General features: G+C 47.3%; 1 protein-coding gene across 3 annotated transcripts in view; it reads left to right on the forward strand.

Annotated features, from left to right (window-relative positions):
- The first annotated feature begins 211 nt into the window (after nucleotides 1-211).
- The window catches only part of LOC112994256 (uncharacterized), a 50,746-nt gene continuing 29,803 nt past the window's right edge, over nucleotides 212-21,154 (forward strand). For all 3 annotated transcript variants that reach the window (XM_026118492.2, XM_026118491.2, XM_026118494.2), the window contains exon 1: nucleotides 212-436. The gene's annotated coding sequence lies outside the window, so the exon portion shown is untranslated. The remainder of the gene's footprint in view (nucleotides 437-21,154) is intronic.

Below are 21,154 nucleotides of genomic sequence, written 5' to 3' on the forward strand. Positions count from 1 at the left end.
CGGAGGAAGGGCTCAGGAAAGGTGCCGGTGGCTCTGAAACGCGCCCCAAGGAGACAGAGCTGTCCGGGCGCTGGGCTCCCCCTGCCCGGGCAGCTCAGAGGGGCTCCGGCTCCTCCTCCCGGCTCGGACCGCAGCGACATGGGGAAAAACCGCCGGCTTTTCCCCCGCGCGGCCATGCCCGGGGGGGTCCGGCACCGCCCCCCGCCCGGCGCCGCCCCCGCGGCCGTTGCGCGGCGGCCGTTACCCGTCAGCGCCGCACGCGCCGCCGCGCGCCCGCCGTTGCCGTGGCGACGGGCTAAGCCGGGGCCTGGCTGCGGCGGGCCGGGCGCGGCGGGGGCGGGCGGCGGCGGGCCGGCGGCTCGGCGCCGTGCGAGGCGCTGCCGGGGCATGCACAACAAAGGCGGCAGGCGACGCGTCCCCCAGCGAGGCTCCGCAGGTAACGGCGGGAGCGGGGCGGGGCGGGGCGGGGAGGCGCCCGGCGGCAGCCGTTTCCCCGAGGCGATCTCCCCTCCGCGGCAGCGCCCGGGGGCGCGGAGGCGGTGGCGGCGCCGCGCTGCACCTTGCGGGCGCGGGGCTGCAACAAAGGCAAATGGCTGCGCGCCGCGGAGGGCTGCGGGCGGCGGCCCCCCCTGCCCGCCTGCCGCCCGCCTCCCCTCCGCAAACGGCGGCGGGGGGGGGGTCAGGTGCAGCTTTAAAAAATACATATATATATTGTTTTCAATAGCAGCCCCGGGTGGGGGGTCGTTGTGAAACGGTGTCTGCAGCACCCGGCTCGGGCGCCGCTGCGCTGCGGGAGCCGGGGGGGACCGAGCCCTCCTCACGCATCCGCCCGGCTTTCGCGAGCCCTCCCGGCCTCCCGCGTTCATCCGTCTCCCCTCTCGTGGGTGCTGTAGAGCAGCCTCGGAGACAACTCTGCGGATTGACAGCTCGGCAGGTCGAGAGCCTTTTGCTGGCACCTGGTGGCTTTTGTCCTGAGCGAGGAGGGATGCTGCGTGCTTGTGTGGCGTTAGCCGAAAATCATTCCGAAGGGGGCCTGGGCAGCACCTAGCTCTCTAAGCTCCGCGGGATGCGAAGACGTCATTTCTTAGTTCGTTTCATCAGGGTGATTCATAACGTTCCCAACTCCAGAATGCATTTCTCCCAAATTCGTAGCCGGGTTTGATAGCGAGGGCATGGGCTTGAGTGCTCAGAGGTGGAAGTTTTACTGGATTATCGAGAACAGTGCAGATTGCAGCAGAATTCCCTGGGGCATCTCTAAGCCTGCTTCTACCATTTTTCTTTACATTGCAGCAAAACACTGTTTGTCCCTGCGCTTTTGGACTTCCTTCATTTCCTAGTCATTGTGGCACTGAAAAGCATTGTATACCACAGTGCTCTGCGTTGCTTGTTGGTATTACAGTAGGGGCTGAGGGGCAGGTAATGGTATTTTCCATTTGCAGCTCTCAAAGTGCTTCACACCTCAGTTAAAACTCAGAGCCCTGCTGCAAGTTGGGGAGGTTTTATTGATCCCATTTTACAGATGGAGGAGCAGATCAGAGGCTTGAAAAGCTTAGAGTCAAATCCTGAACCACAACCAGGATCACACAGATCCTAAATCCTATGTTTAAGGTACTCCTCCCCACCTCCTCTACCAATGTTGTGTCTTAAATTCACTAGCTGCTCCAGTAGCAGCTTTGGGCACTGACAGGCCCTGGTGCATTCAGATTTTTGAGATACTACTGCATCTTTCAAAACTTGTGTGCCTTTAGTGTTATACTGTTGAGAAGGATGGTTGCTGATTAAAATAGGTTTCCGATTACTGTTTGGTTTGTACTGAGGTAGAACCTAAGAGCTCCATCATGGATGAGGCTGTATTAGGGAAGGCATTATACAGTCACAGAGCTGATGAGCTAAATAGCAGGTATCTGAGCTTCCAGCATGACTTCTCCAACAGCCATCCTCACACAAGAGAGAGGGTCTCTCTCTTGAAAGAGAGCTAACTCTCTTTAAGGGCTGTAAGGAAAAATAAAAATCCCTACTGTGACTGTAGTCCAGAAGAATCCAGGTGCTGGCCTGTTTGAGAGTATGCCCACTTGGTTATGGTCCAGGCAAGGCCTGGGTTGTGTTTGAGATCTGGTTCCCATCTTCAGGCGTTGCTTACATTGCTCTCCTTGAGTCTTTTGTGTTTAAGCTATGATATTTATTCACTAAAACTGCTTTTTGCTAGTTACCACAAGCCATCTCTATCCATTGTTATCAGAAACTAGGAGAAGGCCATCAATCAGGAGCCCAGCTGCAGCCCAGTCTCAGATTTAAGTCTTGCTGTTCTTTCTGTAGGGAGTAGCATAAGACAATAATTGCGCCAAAGCATCTGCAAAGTTTTAGGCTTTTTATGCTTGTGTAAGACAAGACTACTAAGGAGTAGGTGATGTTGTATAGCTCCCAGTAGTTGCTGAAGGAAGAGAAAGGAGGCCGGATTGAATGTCTTTACATCTTTTCTGGGTGTTCGGAGGGTTCTGGCCAGGCTGATGTAGTCTTGCAAGGTATTCTGGAGACCCTTGTTTCTTAAGAGTAAGCTTGTAGGCATTCAAGTTCCACTCTAACCAAAATAATAATAAAAAAACCCACCTCAGTGCTGCAGTTGCAAGGAAGCATCATTTATTACTAGCAGACAAGATGTAACGAGTTTGGAGTCACTAATATCATCCCAAGTTGTTTCCTCTCCAGTGTTTCAGAGGGATAGTTGTAGAGGAGGGCAAGTGTAGCTCCAGGGCCTCCATTGCTGGGCATCAGCCAATTACTGTCATATCAGATTAGCTCTATGGCACATTAGCACTCATTTATGCTAATGCAAATGCAGCATGACTGTTCCATAATATTGATAGAATTATTGTATTTACAGCCCCATAATAGGACTAATTGAAAGGGAGGTTCTGATTACAGAGCAATGGACTTCCAAGGTGATTCCTTCTGCTGCTTCTGTACAGGCCAGTTTCAAACCACAAAAGGGAATGAACTGTTCAAAGACCCAGTCCACCGTTTATTTAACATTGACACAGGTACCTTTTGGCAAGCTCTAGGAAAAAAATCCTGGTATCGCAGAAGAAACAGAAAGAAGTTATGCTTCTTTCCACCTTAGCACAATCATGACTCAGTAACCTGTGTTGCTGTAACTACTTCTTGGCCCCCAAGAAGAGCTCTTACCCAAGCCTGTGCTCTGCAGGCAGTCGGTGCTTGGGACCAGCATTAAGACTTCCCCAACTCATGTTGCAGTGTACGAGCACGTTCTCCTTGTCCAAAGCACTGTGGTAGCACCAGTGGTGGGTGTTTGAGATGGTAAGGTATAAACATGCAGCACTCTTTAGCCAGGGTAAAACTGTCCACAGCTCAGTGACTTTACTGCTCACATGTCACCTGCTAAAATTCAGAGGATGCACCCAGTTGTCTCCGGGTGTACGTTATGCACCTCTGGCCAGAGACTCTGCAAATTTCACAGTCCCTGCTTCATAGTTAGCTCAGCCTCGCCTTCCAGCTGCCTTGCAGTTCACAGCAGCCCTAACTGCCTGGCAGCTATGGGAACAGCTTTAGCTCCAAGTGCTGGGAAGATGGGCAGGGCTGGCAGCATCAGCGAGATTAGGAAGGAGCAGAAAACAGATGCATGGACCTAGGGGAGGAAGGTAGACTGAGCACATATGCGACAAGGAGGGGAAAATGGAGCGACAGGAGGGAGGCACTGCAAGTCACTAGACTGTGTAGGATTGCAGAGAAGGAGAATCACAACCAGGGTAGGAAGGGGAAGGAGGCAGGGAGCTCCTCAGCCTGTAGGAACAGGGTAAGGGATTCTCCTCTGCTGCTTGGGACTGCTTGCACTAGTGCTCCCAGCTTGCCAGCCACCATCCAGACTTTAGAGCTATTCAGCGAGCCGCAGGTCACCGCAAGAGCACAGCACAGCATTTCTTACTTGCAAAACACCCTGCTGGAAGTCACAGCAGCACAGGGTAAGTAGCTGCAGGGACTGCATGGGAGAGCCGGGATCAGTAGCCTTGTCGGCAGCACCATCGTGGCTCGGGGAGGGCCCCAGGGTTACCTGTGTTACCAAAGCAGATACCAGCATCAGTTATGCGAGAAGCAGTGATTTGCTGCTCAAGGACAGTGAAAAGTATGTGATTTCAGGAACTAGTTATAGAAAGCTGGGACCCTCAGGCTGAGGTAATGAGAATTGCTGGAGAATTAGACACTTTCCATATTCATGAGATGACAGACTGTGGTCCCTTTGCCAAGGCTGCATTAAATACGCTGAGGGGCAGAGGAGTTTTCTGGCTTTGCTAACAGCTGCTTCAAGGTGAAGCACAAGGGGAAAGAGAGAATCTCCTCCACTGTCTTCTATTATTAGTTCCAGCCATGGAACAACTCAGGGCCTGCAACAATTCAGGACCCTGTGCAGACTTTGTAGACGCTAGATTTAAGGCAGCCCTTTATTGTCTAGTAATAACCTAGTCTGGAAATAAATAGCACCTGTTCATAGGACTTTCTTCCAGGAAAGAGCTAAAGATAGAGAAGGATTTCAAAATCATCTCCCACCCTAGGCAGCAAGTCAGGAAGCATCAGTCAGTATTTTCGTGTAAGTTGTCATGCCTTTGTATTTTGCAACTGTTTTTAACTAGAGAGAGCATCTACACCCCTATTTCCCCTAGTGCTGAAATGCTTAAGGATAGACATGAAGATTAATTTTTCCTTTAGAATACAAAGCTCCAGCAGAGGCTAGTGGGAGTTTATCCACGTGGTTCTTCGGCAGTGCTTGCAGAAACAGCTAGACGTTGCACTGGCTGTAGCTATGCTGCTAAAGCTGCTCCAGTCACATGCTGCAGTCCGTCTTGCAGCTTCCGTGGGGTCTGGGAGCAGCACTGGCAGCATCCTGTCAAGACACATTTGTTTGTATCAGAGCAGTCTGACTCTTCCTGCAGGCCTGTTTAGGAAGCCAGCTAGTTCCCGGAAAGATGACAGTGGCTTTGACCACAAGAAAGTGATTCACAAGACTGTCTGAGCACTGCTGATCTCTTCATGCAAGTTCCTCCCCCAAGAAGGGAATTGAGGATCCTCTGACACTGAAGAAAGACCGCTCCATTCAGACCTAGTGCAGAAGTGATGCATGTTAGTTCCTAGTGTCACAGCCAGTCAGAGCTGCTGTGACAGATTTGCCTGCTGACTTTGTAGCTCACCTCAAGGACAACTTACCCACCATGCCCTCCAATCCCACCCTTGCTCGTCTTGAGGATCTTCACATTTCAGGCATCCCACTCAATAAACCCACCTGCAAAGAAGTCTAGAGGCAAAGCAGCAGCTGCAAGTGTGACTGGAGCAGAATTAGTACTAGCCACAGATGATACTGGATTAAAGCAGAGTCCACTGGACTAACAGGACATCAGAGCCTGGGTATATTGATCAGCTGTATGCTGAAGTACTCTTGTCACTCATGGTGTTGTGGCTCCTTCGCAAGCCCTTTCTCCCTTCCCAGCTCCTAGCTATGAAAGTTAAGAGGTGAAGAACAAGTAACTTTTTTTTTTTTTCTCCAAATCAAGATTAGCTTGGCACTTTCAGTCTGCTTCTAGGAAAAGAAGGAAGTGACCCCTCCAGGAGTCCCTTCCAAGAGCCAGGGAAGGGACGGGGCTCTTGGTACCACACTCTGCAGCCAGAGCACAAGGCTTTCTGCTGGCAGAATCTGTTAGACACTGGAGCAGCAGACAGGCCACTCCCTTTCCCACATCATGCTCTGCTCAAGTCCCGAGATGTGGGGAGTGTAACTTTGGGGCAAGGATGCACAGAAGCAGCGCACAGTGGGCAGTCTTCCAGGAGACTCCTTGATCTTGGTCTTTCTCTACCCTTGAATCCACAGGAATGGGAATGCAAAACTGGAGTGCTCAGAGGGATGGATCCCTTCCAAGGGAGACAGAAGAAGGGTTCTATGTGACAGGAGTCGCCAAATCATCTCCTGCAGGATACTTCCCCTCTCAGATCCACCTGCTGTAGACTCTTTTGTCTCTGGTCATATTAAGTCAGAGAATTCAAGCTGGATACTGGATTCAAGCCCTTTGCCTGACATGGCACTACATACAACAGATTTCCCATACTAGAGTCCTGTTTGTAAGTAGCCAGGTTCTTGTTTTAATCTACGTTACTAGATTGTAATTTGTCGCAGTCACTCTTAGATCATGTTCATCTTTGCCCTAGGACTCAGTCCCCCTGCTTCTCTTACAGGATCAATAGTTTCACGGCTCATTCTTACTATGGTAGTTTAACCGGTGGAGTCAGGGGGGAAGGGGAGGAAGGAGTCAGTCCTGAACTCACCTGAGACCTGTCAGTCACAAGGATATTCAAGAGCGCTCCCTCAGGAGGCCTGGTTAGCAGTACTTAACTGTTTTGCACTGATCTGCCCCATTTTTCCCTGCTGCTGTTGCAGCAGCCCTGTTCCTCTGCTGACAGGGTTCAGGTTTCTGCTATGCAAGAGAACCTGTCTGCAAGCTACAATGCAGCAGTCCTCTGCCTAGTTTAAGACAAGCTGTGGTTTTGGAGATGAGTGCTTTACACTTGGAGAAGCCACACCTGCAGTGGGGGACCTCACAAGTCACTAGTTCAGCTTCTCTGAAAGTTCAGGCAGTGTCACTGAGAACAAACATCAGCCAAAGTCACAGGAAAAAAAAAAACAAAACAAAAAGCCCTCAAAACCACACACAGCTATCTTTGGAAGGGGAAGGAGGAGGCTGTGGAAGCCTCCCTTTCCTAGAAGCAACCCCCGAAGTGATCAGCATTTGAAAGTTAAGGTGCATAGCTTATTTGTTTGATCTGCCTTTTGAGGTTCAGGACACCTTTTCCAGCTGTTAAGGCAAGGACTGACATCCCAGTCCAGGCTCAGTGAGCTGGGTCTGTTAGTACAGGAGTATCTCCACAGCCAGTCATGCTTTTCAGGGAGGATCTTCTGCCCTTTGTTGCAAGTTCTCTTACCTGGCTGACATATAATTGTGGCCCCAAGGCACACAGTCTTTGCTTTTCTAGGCAATACTGTGCTATCTCTGGTTACATGCAAAGAAATGTTGCAGAGCTATTGCTACGCTGTTATGTGGGCTCTCCGCACTCCTCAGGCTTGTCTTCATTATAGCAGTAGCACAAAAGAAATCTATAGGATAGAGCTAGGCCAGCCCAGAAGCAACCACAGGCACTTGTGCAGCCCACAGCCACATCAGCAGCACCCCCCCATCCTTATTACACTGGAGTACACGTTAGTACATAGTCTGGATTTTTTAATAGGCAACTTTTTACCTCTGTCAGAAGAAACTCTCTTTCTTCCAGAGGGAAAAAGAGTCAGTAGCTCTATTTCTTTACAAGTGAAAGCACTGCTCTTAATGCAGTATCTCACCTCAAGTAAAGATAATCACATGTTAAAACAGTCTTTCATGAGTAAAGCCACATTCAGGACAAAACTCCAACTATACATTCAGCTAACACCACCATAAAGAGTAGGTCCTTTGAGAATGTCTAAGCGTGACACAAATCAACTCAGTGTTGCAACAGGAAAGACAAATTACATATATTAAATAGTACATCATTAAATATAATGTTCCCACCCCACCACAAGCAGAGAAACATAGACACACTTCCCCTTCTTAGGGTCTATTAAAGCACCACCTCCTCTTACCCAGTCATGTCTTTTCTTCCCAGAGCAAAACCCAGCCTCTCCTTCCCACACTAGCTAATCCCTCAAATCTTATATCCAAGGTGAATGCACCTGCCAAGGGAACGCACCTGCTTGTATGACACAGCAGAAGCTCATGCTGCTGCTCCCCAGTGGGCTAGCTAAAAAGGTGTCCTAGCAGAAAAATCCTGACTTTCTGGACTGAGAGACGCTCTGCTATTCTCTGATGGAAATCAGAGAAATGAGGGAGGTTTGCCACTACATAGGCACTTATTTAAGGGACAAATCCAGAGGTTTTCTGCAGCCCCTGCTGAACTGTTTTGAAAGATGCAAGCACTTATTTTTGGTGAAATGATGTATGGTATTTTGTGATGATATGGCTATGAATATAGATGCTAAACACTTTTAAGAATGAGACTTATTGCGCTGTTTATTAGTGGGTCTGGATATGTTTACAGAGGCGGATGTGTGTGTTAGTAGAGTGATTTAACTTTTGAAAGGGAAACTGAGGCAAAGCCAAGTCAAGTGAGATGTCCACCATTTCCAGACAGCAGACAAGACCATGCTGTCTAGAAATACAACTCAGCATCTGGTTGTACTTGCTGGGCCACACTACCTTCCTTTGTAAAATAGCATTAACAATCTACATTGGATTATCTCTGTAGAAGATCATACTTGTTGCGTTATAAATATGTCTATGCATAAAAATCCCCAGCAATGAAGTATGTATGCAGACTGGAGTTTGCCGTACACAGTGTTTAACAGCTGCATAACCCCACAGACATCAGCAGGACTTTCATAGATGGAAGAAATGCAGAGTGTAGGCTACAAGAGATAAGAGGTTCATTATAAACTTGAAGACTAGACAAGAACACTCGGTCCGTCTGACCTTTTGCTAGACGTGGGCCATAGGATTTCCCCACATTGATTCCTTCTATCCAATGTCTCTCTCCCTTAATGGCTGCTTCCTCCCCCTGAGCCCTGTGACCCAAACTTTGGCATTCACGTCCCCAGTCCTACCTGCTGCCAGGAGCTGGCATCTCCATCAGCTGCCTCTCTCTGGGTGCCAGTCCAATGGCTGCGCTTGCACCTCATGCTGCAGTGGCTGATTACCATTACACAGTGCTGCGGGCAGTGAGGAAGGATGTGCTTTCTGTGCATGGCATATTCTCCTCCTGCTTGTGGGAACCAGCCCCTGAACTGAATTGAGGCAGAGCCAAGTGGGGCAGCAAGGCCTCACAGAGGGCCGGGGTACCCGGGTGTGAGCAGTGGATGCTACTTCAGGTTGAATCCCTGCTTCAGAGCAGGTAACCGTGCGGGGCTGGACCAGAACTGCTGTGTGTGCTAATGGAAGTGGAACTGAGTGTTGTTTTTGGGGTAGACGATAGTCCTCCCTCAGTTTGTTCTTTTTCAGGGATGTGGGAAGCCGCAGGAAGAGTTTATAGCAAAGCACAGAAAGGTGTGTTGAGAGCCTAGGCAGGCAGCAGGATAGCAGAGGGTGCTGTGTGGTCGGGAAAGGGGATTGTTGTAGCAAGGAAAAGAGGGTGTAGCAGGGGTGGCTGTGCTGAGAAGTGGGGAGGGAAAAGGGCAGTGCAGCTCAGAGGGAGCAGAATGAGGCAGTGAAGAGGCAGGACAGGGATGCTTGCAAGGACTGATGAACAGCAGTTGCATATTTGGCTTGGGAATGCCAGGCAGATTCTGCAGTGTTCCTGAGTCACTGGAGCCCAGCGTATAAATGCCCAGAGTTTTTGAGATTCAACCCCATCAAGCACAAAAGCAGCAGGCAGGCAGCACAGCTCCACAGGATGAAGAACGAGGAGCAGAATGCCCCACTCCCGGACTCCCCTCCTTCCCCTGCCCTTTCCACACTGCTCGCTTTGCCATTCCTGCTGCTGTTTGAAGTTAGCATCTGAAAAAAGTGATGCCCTTGTACAATGCCTCTGGCTTCAGGAGAGTTTTTCCAGTGTTGAATTTGGCCCATGGATTTTAATTGCTCTCCACTGTGATAATAAGAGCCTATGGAATTGTACTGATTTTATTTCCTTTTAATTTGTTATAATGCTCTGGATGCAGATTAACTTTCCCAGCTCGATATATATTATTGACTCATCTTGCCTCATGATGTGATAAATGGCTCAAAGAGGTGGCCAGTTTCCCTGTAGCTTCCCCTGATAGTTCTGTACCCTGTGCTGCATCCTCCTTGCTCCAGCAGTAGCTGAAGTCAGGTACCTTTGCTCCCTTCTGATTGGGTTATTTATGCCAGCATAACCAAGAAGAAAATTAGGCCTGCAGTGATGTTTCTTTGTATGCAGTAGTCCAGGTCTCCCAGCTTCCTTCCTGTTTGACGTACTGGGTTATATGCGATGTGTGAAGCCAGGTCTGTGGTCATTTGATGGAGATGAACCTGCTTCTAGGCCCTGCATACATGGGTGGTCCTCACTGGGGGAAATCATCTTGCAAGGGGGTAGGAAAGCTGCAGGTCACATGTGTCTTCCAGCAAATCTCCTCCAAACCTGCACCTTTCCTAGCTGCACAAGGTGGTGGTCAGCCTCCTGGCCCTGTCCCCATGTGCCAGGCTTGGCAGATGAGCACATCGCAGACTGCCCTGCCCCATTGCCTATGGGGTCATGGAGCAGAAGGGGGGCAGTGGCTGTGAGCCTCAGGGCCGCCCTCATGGTGAGGAAGCCTGACAAAATCTTGTGGTATGAGACTACACTGGTTTGAGGGACCCTTACCCCTGCACTCTTTAGAGCAGAGTAATTCATGTCTCTTTCCCTCTGCTATTGCTTCAGTGAAGCTGTAATGAGAGGTGGATTGAGCCAAGGGTCTCTCAATCCAGAGCTCAACCAGAGGAGGAGATATGGAGGCTGAGACACCATCTTGCTGGTTGTGACAGGACTGACTGCAGGATGATATGCAGCCACATTTGAAGGAATTTACAGGCCCCAAGAAGCCCCGGAGGGTCAGCATGGGTGTATCAGTATAATGATACAAGTGCAGGGCCAACCCTGACTGGGAACCACATGCAGTGCAGTGTTCAGAGGCAGCATGGGGTGCATTTTCTGTACCCTATGGTATTCCTACCCTACATCATCTTAAATAGCAAAGAGCCAAAGGAGAGAGGGGGTATCCCTCAATGTGTGAGTACGAGCAGGAATCTGACTTGGCTGCTTTGGTTCCCACCCTGTGCCGACCCCTCAGCATGGTGTGCAGCAGGAAGCCCAGTGTGCCAAGGCCTGTCTGTATGAAGCTGCCTTGTTTCAGCCATGCTGATACCCTTCCAGTTCAAAACGTCCCCTCATGGTAACTGATCCTCTAGCTCCATGTGTCATTAGAGCAGGAGACGAGTGTGTCCCTCAGCAAGTCCAGAGGGACACTGACTACACTGCATAAGTGAGGCAAGTGTCACATCAGAGGGCATCAGATATCCAGGTGCGGTCACTGCTGCTGGTGAGTAGCCCTGCAGCTCAGTGATTAGCCAGTTGCTGTTATCAGTGCCTTGGAGGCATATCCTGGAGAAGGGACTGATGTGAGGCCACAGTGGCTTTGCTTCAATTCACAGAGGGTCTGAACAGCTCTTTTAAATGTGAGAAATTACTTGTTCCTTCTCTTGCCCCCCCAAAAAAATCTGTTGATTCCTTGGCCAACTCTAACACGTAGGAACGTATGTGCAGTCCATGCAGCACTGGGTAAGGTGAGATAAAGGAGATAACAGGTAAATATTTGTCTGTCTTGTCACACAGCTGACTTTAGGGCTCAAAATCCCATGTCCAATTACAGCAGCCAGGCAGTTCACATTAAAACAGTTGAGCCTGGTCTTCATCTAGTACATGCCAACATGGCTACTGTAGCTGCAGGGAAGCTTCAGGTTTATCCGAATGTGCTGGCCCCACTTCCCTCATTTCCATCTCAGAGAGCTTTTGGTCCCAAACCTTGCTACATGTGACTTGTTCATAGCATCATGGTGGCAGCAGTTTTCCATCCATTTTGATCTTCCTTTTCCTCCAAAGCCACCTTGTGCACCTATCTGCCAACATCCTATTCATGCTTACCCATTAACTAAGAGGACCTGCTCCCATCAACTTCCTGAGAGATACTAGGCAGCAGATTGGCAAAATGCTTTTTGAAAGGTTAGGAAATAGAATAGCCAGAAGATGAGGTAAATTGGGCACAGTGAAGAGTCAGATACTGGGGATGGCAGCATCCTAGAGAGTTCTGGGCAATACCCCCCAGTCCTCAGCCATAGACACCCACTGTGCATTAGCCTAGGGGTGTCACACTGTCCTTGTACTTGGCAGGATTCCCTCAAAATACTCTGAGTTCATTTAGGAAGAGCAAAAGCTTTGGGGACCTAGTGATTCACCAGAGAAGGCACTTACACTGCCTTAGGCAGAGCAGTACGAATACACTTTTGGCTTAGTTCCACCATATCCTCAGGGAAAGTTTAAAAAAAAAAAGTGTTTAACATTTTTTTCCTGCTTAGACTAAGCCAAGTTTAACACTCGGCTGGGCTTATCCTTCAGCAGCACTGAGTGTGTGTTTAACACAGCACCACAGAGGGCAGAACTGGGAAAAGAGCCCAGCTGGGAAAAGGGCCCTTCTGTTCCCTCACTGTTGGACTTGGGGAAACTAATGTTCCTCCTTCGAGCAACTTGCAGGCTGTTTTGTGATCCTAGCACAGTTCTGCCCAACCACACCAGTTTCCTCAGTGTCCCAGCCAGCTCAGTTGCATCCAATTTATTCCTTTTTTAAGGTGAATAAAACTTAACATAAGCATCTAATTTATGCTACTGCTGATTTACACTATGTTTGCCTTCCTTTCTGCTTGGAATAAGAACTAGGGTGCTTTATTCCCTTTTCTTTTATTTACTGTTTAGGCTGGGAAAGAGAAAAAAAGGTGAATGTTTTAACAGGCTCCAGCCTCCACTCTTCCTCAAAGTTGTTTCCACTGAAATATGCTTTTAATATCTTCCTGAACACAATAGGGTTATTTTGGAACAGATAAAATGCTCGCTTCCTCACTTCCCTTACAGTCTCTACCTCACAGGATCCCTTTGAAGGGAACAGCACCTCCTCCAGCATGTCTTTGTTTTTTTTGGTTTTTTGGGTTTTTTTTAATGATCAAATCCTTTACTATCACCTCCAAACTGGAAATCCCTGGAGCAATGCCACATTATCGTATTTCAGGGATGATGCCTTGCTCGGAGGAAGTACTGTAAATACATAATAATCTCCTAAAGGAACAAGCCAAAGGAAGCCACGTATCTGCGTTGTCTAGCTAGCCAAAGGGCTAGCTAAGGGCTAAGCAAAGGCTAGCACCATGCCTCCTAAACCTGCTCCTAATTTTGGAGCATCACTAGTCAGGTGCCCCTTCAAGAAAATAACAGATCACCATAGCTTCGAGAGAAAGGAGACGAAAACCATGGTGAAAAGCCAGAAAACTCTTTATATCCAAAGGCAGCTGTGCTTACAAAACCATGCGCACAATTACTCTGGTGGTATGTAAAGACAAGCAGGTGTGTTTATAGACTGGTCCCTTGATACCACAGTCCTGTCCTTGCCCACGTACCTGCATTTCTCTCTATCATGAGGTGGGAGGGCACCAGCATGCATCTGACTCTTGTCCAAACAGCATGGATGTGCTGGGACAGGCTCTCAGTGCTATGAAGGCCTCCTGTGGTCACAGCTGTTGTCTTACAAGGAGACTAGAGCCATGCCAGCTTTTGCTCAGAGAGTGGCTTGGAGCTATTATTACACATGAACACAGGTCCTAGAGTTCAGTTAATTCCAAATAACCGCACTTCAGTTGTAGAAAACATCACCCTACTTTTCTTGGTGTTCCAAGACCAGAAAGAAAGGAAGGAGCTAGTTCTTGCAGGTGCTGGAAGGTAGTTTAATAGTCCATTTTTACAAGTCTCCAAGTTTAAACTTGGGAAGTGAAGTGACTTGCCTAGGGAAGACCCGAGGAGTTAAACAGCAAACTGAAGTGGCAGATCAGGGTCCAGACCTCAGGTTTCATGGGTACCAAGTTGCAACCTGTTCACAGCATCTCCCAGTCTTTGTGGCCAGAGAGTTACAATAATTGCTTCATTCGCACACTTCAGAGTGAGAAGTCATAATGTCAGTTTTTGGCTTCTCCATGTGATCTTAATCCATGTCCACAAAGAGCTCAGCAGCATAAATCAAGGCCCTGTGACCTCTCCCAGAGAGGCTATTAACATGGCAGAGACAGCTAGAGCAGAAAGTGCTGCCTCCATTTTGAGGCAAGGGAGTAGGCTTTAATTTTTAAAGCGCTGACACAAGTGATTGATGAAGCAGTATTTTTGGAGAGGAGTGGAAAGAGGAAATTAACTGTCTTCTCTCATAGGGCTAGGTCAAATGTCTTATGAGGCCAGCTGCATATATCAGAGTTCTTCCACCAAAATATTTCAGCCGCTGAAGCCTGTACAAAATCCATCTTCTCTGGCTGAAGCAAGAATCACATCTGGAAATAAAGTTTGACTTGAGGCAATCAGCAAGGCATAGGGATCTCTCCCTGTTCATCAGGATCTTAAGTCAAAGGCCTGCTCATGTAACAGGCCTAGTGCCATCCAGTACATCCTGCTGTACCGTCAGGGTATAACGAACTTCTGGGTGTCTAGTGGGGGACAAAGGATCCCTTAAATGCAGTACTAACTAAAGCTGGAGCTGAGGACACGACCACTGCAGGTCATGGCATTGGCCTGTGGAGCCAGTTCCCATCCTTCACCAGCTGGAAAGAGGGACAGCACTGGACTTCAGTGAGAGTCTTTTTAATCTGCAGCTAGTAGAGAGTTATGTTATTGCTGTAGGAGACCCTACCCCAACAGTTAGGAGGCAGGAGGGTGTTCATTGCATTTATCTATTTCCTCTTTCTTTCTTAACTATAATCCCCCTGATCCCTGCGAAAGGAGAGAGTACAGGGAGAGGAAGGTTCATTTTTCCACCTCAGCCATCTAATTACAGTGCTTGGTTTTTCTGCTGCTTTTATGGATTTATCAAAGGTTTTACCATTGACTTCAACTAAGTTGAGAAAGAGCCCTTGTTTCATCAAGCGGCACAAGAGTAAGTTAACATGATTCTGTTCTAGGGCTACTGACATCCTTCCAAAATCCAGCTCTGACACTGCCCAGGCTGTGGATGATTTGATTCTTCTACCAGTGAAGAAAGCCCAGAGCAGTAGCAGAGATTGTACCTGTATCTGCAGACTCAGGATGATAGTGTCTACTTTCCATGTCCAGCTGATTTATTTTCAAATGTAATGACCAGAAACTCAAGCGAGCATCTTCAGACATGCCTGACTTACGGTGAATATGAAAATCTATGCTTGATTCCAGTAGGAATCGTGAAAAATGGAGCAATTATATTCTGCAGAAACTGATGGCTGAGGCAGAATGCTTCATGTCCTGGCAGATGTCCATGGTGTTAACTGGGCCACTTCCGTTTGAGATACCTCAGCTATTTTCATAGATGGCAGCTGGATGGCTCCAGAAATGGGAATCAGGGCCTCTCACTTCATGACTGGACACAGGCAGTCCTTCAGTCTTTGACCAGCCTCGCTGTTCATTTTATTTAAAGATTTTTAGGCACTGTGCAGTGCTGAAGAGGATCTTGCTGAGCTCATATTACCTCAGCAGCAGCTGATAGGTAATGAATTATTCAAGAATAGCAAGCTCCTTCATTAATTTTAATAAATCAACTTTTCCACCATGTTCTAGGCAGTGCTGCCAGCTGGGATATGACAAGGTGAGCCCATAGTTTCCTGGGGCCTTTTGGCCTTTTTCATTTAGATACAGGTTTACCTGCATGAGGGCCCCTATAATTAACAAGAAACTAGAAGCAGACAGTGCTCATTTGTGACAGATCCACAGTGGGTAAAAGAAACAACAAAACTCCCATGTCTCTCAGAGGGTCCCAAAGTCCTGTCCTTACACAGAGAAGATGGCTCTGCATTTTGAGAAACGGCCTCAGCTGCTAAATGCTGACCATTAGGGTAGAGCATAACCCTTCAGGCAGATGGCCTGGACCTCACCACAGCTCAGAGAGACACCTCCCGTGTTTCACACAGACTCACTCTCATGAACTTGCTTTGAGAGCAAGGCAGACTGTGGTGTTTATGAATCAGGACCATTTAGATCTGTCTGCATGGGACAATCTTATATGTAACACACACGCACCTTGCCATACACCACTGTTAACACAGATGCAGACAGCATCTCTCGATACACTGCATACATCCTACCCAGGTTGCTGATAAGCTTCTTCCCATTGCAGTAGCTGCCACAGTAACCCAAAAACTTTTCAAGTGACTCTTGTGATCTTTTCTCAGAGCTTCTGCTCGAACTCAGCAATAGAAAATACTTTCTAACAACAAAGTGCTATTAGCAGTTTCTGAACATCTGAGTAAGCTGAGAACACTCATCTCCATTCATTCACTATCAGGCTCAAAATTACCTGGGCTGTTCTTCACTTCCACTCTCCTGGCCTGATAAGAAGCAGTCTCATAATGGAGTCAGGCAAAAAAAGGGAAAAAAAATGTCCCCTGAAGAATTTATTTCTACTGTATTGTGCCGTGTTGCATAAAGAAGTCAAATTGACCTATTTTTCCTCTTTTCTTCCTTCCCTGTAAACTGCAGGGTACTCAGGGCAGGGGATTTCTCCAGCTCAGAGCTTGTGCAAGGTCTAGCATTTCGGGCCTCTATCCTGTATATAGGATAGAGGCAGATTTTACTTGAGAGAAGCAGAGGGTCCAGCCCCACCCCATTTCTACTGCAGCTGCATCCAGCCCTAACAATTCCCATCTTCAGAGTGCTTAGATTGCTATGATCAGCTATAGCATAGCTGTACTTTACTGAGCAAACAAGGAAGGCAGAAATCCCTCTGTAGCTGCTTTTGTTGTCATGTATTTTAGGAGAGTGAAGATGAATTGCTGGGGAGAGAAGAGGCTGGACACCAGCAATGCTGAGCATAAAGTATTTACAGCCACAGTGATAAATTCAGTCCACAGGTTAGCCCATGAGTATCTAAGCTGCCAGCATCTGTGTGGTGCATACTCTCGTGAATATGTCGCTGATAAGGCATCTAAGCACAGCAGCTTATCCACATATCTGGCACCAAGACTCAGTTTGATTGATAGATCAAAGACAGACCTTGCTAAAGGAAGGTCACAATTGTGGAAGACTTAATGATTTGATCTCTGGGGATGGCACATAAAAAAATAGCAGCTAATGGCGAGAAATAAATGTGTAGCTCCTCAGTCTATTAAATAGCAATATCCATATATCTGTTTCAAGAAGTGGGAGGGACATGAGACTACAGCCATTGCACCTGCTAGCTTTCCCAGCCTGCCTCACACAGACGCAGGGCTGTATTTCCCATGTCTTAATCATTCCCATTAATCATCACAGCCTCCAGAAAGTTGTTCCAGAGTTAATTATATTATGAAAAATGAAAAACACATCCCAGCTGGCACTATGAAAGACCTGCACCTTTCTTTAGTCTGCTTTGGGTGAGCCTGTTCCTAACCAATTGGAATGGGTTGCTCTTATGAAATACATCTTCCAAACTGACCTAAATCTAAGGCCACCTTTTTCTCTTCTTTAGGAATTAAGAAAGAAAAAAAAAAAGTGAACTGTCTGAAATTAATATCAGAGCTCCTAAGACAGTTACTGCTGAGCAGCTGACAGAGGGTAACTTGCTACTTACTCTACATTCATAGCATTGCAGCTGACAGTCATTGCACTTCATCTTTGCAGTGGGACTATGCTTTCTTTAGGACTCAGTAAATGTCAGCTCCTTCATGCCATCCTTAACCCTGCAGCTCTTTAATTCTCCCTGTGCCTTTATCTTTCCCTTACCAGTTTTTCACAATTCCTAACTTGTCATTTTCATTTCCTGCTTTCCATTTGCTCAGTGTTTAAATACATAGCATGCTTGCTCCCACTTTCCCAATGAACAAGACTCTTATTTCCTCCCCGCCCCAAACCAGTATTTTCCTCAGTCGCAGGATATTTGAACACTTAACAAAAAAAGAATCTCCTGATTATTGTTTGTATTTTTCTACTCAGATTTCCTATCTGACCAGGCCCTTGTTTTCAGCTCTCTGAAATGACATTTTTAGAGTCATAATGATGGATAATTGCTTTGTACTGGGCTCTGTTTGCACACAGCAAATATAACTGTGTAGGGATCATTGGTAACTAAGCAACCAGTTATGTTTTTAATGCTTTGATCAATTCCTTGCTATCTGTCAAGATGAAGTCTAACACAGTATGTGCCTACAAGGGATACAACAATTTTTGGAGTTAAGAACTCATCATCTATAAGGCTGGGAGTATTAGCAGCATGAGGCCTCTGACTTACCCACTCTGACTGCAGCCTCTTATAGGAAGGCAGCCTTTTGCCTCTTTCAGTGGCTGTCTTGCAGTCTTGACAGTTCAGATGAGCATTATCCAGAGCTAGTTAATTGGCTGCTAGATTTTTACTGTTATTTAGGAGCCGACAGCAAACATTGTTTTATTCTTTATCTGTTATAACACAAATCCCCTAGCATTCAAATGCTCTCATTTGAATGACCGCCCACAACAGGCTTGAGTTGCTTTGCTCCTATACCCTGTCTGGAAGGTCTCCTGGTGGAAGTTGGTGCACTGAGTAGTTAAAAAGCTCTTGACTTCCCAGTTGCTTGTTTCTTGGTGAACATTTCTTTCTTGCACATGACCTGGGACAGCAGCACTCTCCAAATCTAGGGGTTCAACAAGGTCCTTGCCAGGGAGCAGGAAGAGTGAACTGCTCTACAAGGGGAGGTGAGCTGGGAGCCAAGGACAGCAGGGCAGCCCAAAGAAGCAGCCTCAAACAAGGGAACTGCACCCAAGTGGAAGAGCAGAGCAGGCCCAGTGGTAGTTGCCAGATTGAGCCAAGCAAGCACCAGAGAAACCTGTAGTCCCTACACAAGTCCAAGCCACCCAGGAAGCCAAGCTGGCTAGGGCCAGCAAACATAGAGCATAGCTCAGGCAAGGATCAGGGCAAGGGCTTAAATGCAGCTCCTGCACCAGTGCTGGTGGGAGCAAGGGTGGAGGCTCGAGATGAGGCTGGTTAGGGCAATTAGAGCCTGGTGTGCTCTGAGAGCTCTGATACTCCTCAGCCTTGTCCTGGACCTGCCCTCCTAGGCTACCCAACTTGCTTTCCAGAGAAAACAGTAGTAAATATACTTCACACAAAAGAAATCCATTTCAGCTTCATGCAAAAAAGAAGACAAGGCTCATCTAGGGCAGGTCATAGTAACTTCTCCATCACGGGCCATCTGCAACAAGATTTAAACGGCACCAAGAAAGAAATCTTCACCTACTCCATCTCCAGACTGTCTTTGCAACTCCCACTTCTTGCTGCTGCTGCTTGCTGAAAGGAGTCGTATGGATTTTGTACTGAATGTTGCAGAGATGCTAATATGTAAGTGTATTTAGAAGTGACATACGGGTGATAGTAATGAGTTCTTTTTGGTTCAGATTATGCAAGCAAGTTCAGCAAAGGCAGGTGCTGTAGTGGATTAGTCAGGAAGCTTCATTTACCTGGAGTCCCAAGTCCCAAGTTTGACTGGGGTTTGTTTGCCAGCAGATGTAGCCCTTTGTAAAAAAGCCTACAATATACCATTTGATCTGGGTGATATTGCAGATCAATCAGAGACAGAGAACTCTGACTATCCTTTGGAGCATTATAGGCACAAACATATATGTCAGAGTAATTTGTGTCAATTTAGAAAAATCGTGTTGTGGTGTAATAGCTGAGAGAACAGTCTGTCATAGCCTAATAGCTGAATGAAATTCCTCCTTTAGTTTGGGGTCCTCCCTGAGCATCAGCAGGTCCTGGGATATGTGGGAATCTGTGGGTTTCAGACACCTGAGCTTTGTCTGTCGAGGAGGGTAGTGTGATTCACTCTGATACAGTGTGGCATGGCTCCTCTCGCGCCTGCCTGGTCAAGGAGCAGGATTGTTCTTGGAGTTTGGGCAACAGGTATTTGAGTTGGGTCTGAAGGCTCTGGCCTGAGTCCCATCTGGAAACTTCCAGGCAAGTTGATGTCTGCCCAGTAACTGGCCACATTAAGAAATCTCCCACCAACTGAACTTAGTCTTTTATGTTTTTCAGAGGTGAGGGGGATTTTATCTTAGAGCCTAAGCAAGAAAAATTCCAAGCTGAGCAAAGATGGAAACTTTCCATGGAAGTGCAGATGGAGAATCCCCTTTGGTAATACTTCTGTAACTTGATCTGCTCTGATTAAAAGGTTAATTAGATTTAGAGCACTTATACACAAAGGAAAACTGCGAGATTTTTACAATTGCTCAAGGTTGGCTTATAGCAAATCCACTGTGGTCATTACGTTCCCTACCTCTGTCACAGCCTAATGTCTCTTCTTTACAGCCTTGCCTGCAACATTAAATAGCAGCCATAAAGCATTTTGCTGTTGGTTCTGCCAGCTGATGAGTCCGTTTTAAAGCCTGCCCATTGCATTGCGTGCATTTCTCTTTGCATAGGGAAGTACTTCATTTTGAATGTCACCCAGTCCTACAGAGGCAAGTGGAAGATGGATTATGCTGGCAGCAATCCATCCATCTGTTCATCTGCCAACACTAATGTTTAGCTTTTCAGGCTCCCAGTTGTCTTAAATAATGCTGACCTACAGGATCTGGGGTGGGAAAGGTCACGTAGCTCATTTTGTCTTCCATTTCTTGAGTGGTAATTAAACTTTCTGAGATGTTAAAGCTACATGCAGTTAGTGTTGATTGGCAGTATTTATGAAGTTGAGGTAAAATGCTTTTCAGAGGTGCAGTGTTGCATAAGACTCTTACCACACACTGGCTGCAGCATCCCCATCCTCTCTTTCTTTATTGCACCACGCCGTGGGCTGGCTTTTCAGAAATATCCCGTTGCCTCAAAGGAAGGTTTCCCTTCCCTCCTGAAAGCAACTTTATATCTTGCTCTCAGTAATCAGCACTAGTTAGAAGCTGTATGTTGCTCCTGTTCAGAGGAATAGCAAATACCATCTCAAGGCACTTCTTAAAAAAGGAGTTTGTAAAGGATTCACATCTGTTTCCCATGAGTGACTGGGTGTCTGTATAGACAATATTTTCTCTCTTTTAACTGATATTATCCAATTGTATCTGTAAAGTGGTGCTGTCTATCCTTGCTGTAGTGTTAAGTTTTGGGTAAGTGTGGGTAGTCCGAGACAGCATCAAAGGCTGCAGACTTTGTGCTGTGCAGGAGCCAAGTCATTAGACGAAAGCTGGTCGTTTGCCTGTGGCTCAGCCATGATTCTCTTGGTCCAGCTCTTAGTACTGCCTTGGTAATTTAAATTTGTATGCAATGGTTTTAGTCAGCTCCTATGGCCTGTGCCTTATTTTTTCCCAGCTGCAAAAAGTAAAGGTTAACCAGAGTACACCAACCTTAATGAGACACTGGGAACATTTTGCAGAAAGGATG

This window comes from Dromaius novaehollandiae, chromosome 7, assembly GCF_036370855.1.
Source record: "Dromaius novaehollandiae isolate bDroNov1 chromosome 7, bDroNov1.hap1, whole genome shotgun sequence".
In the NCBI taxonomy this organism is placed as follows: Eukaryota; Metazoa; Chordata; class Aves; order Casuariiformes; family Dromaiidae; genus Dromaius; species Dromaius novaehollandiae.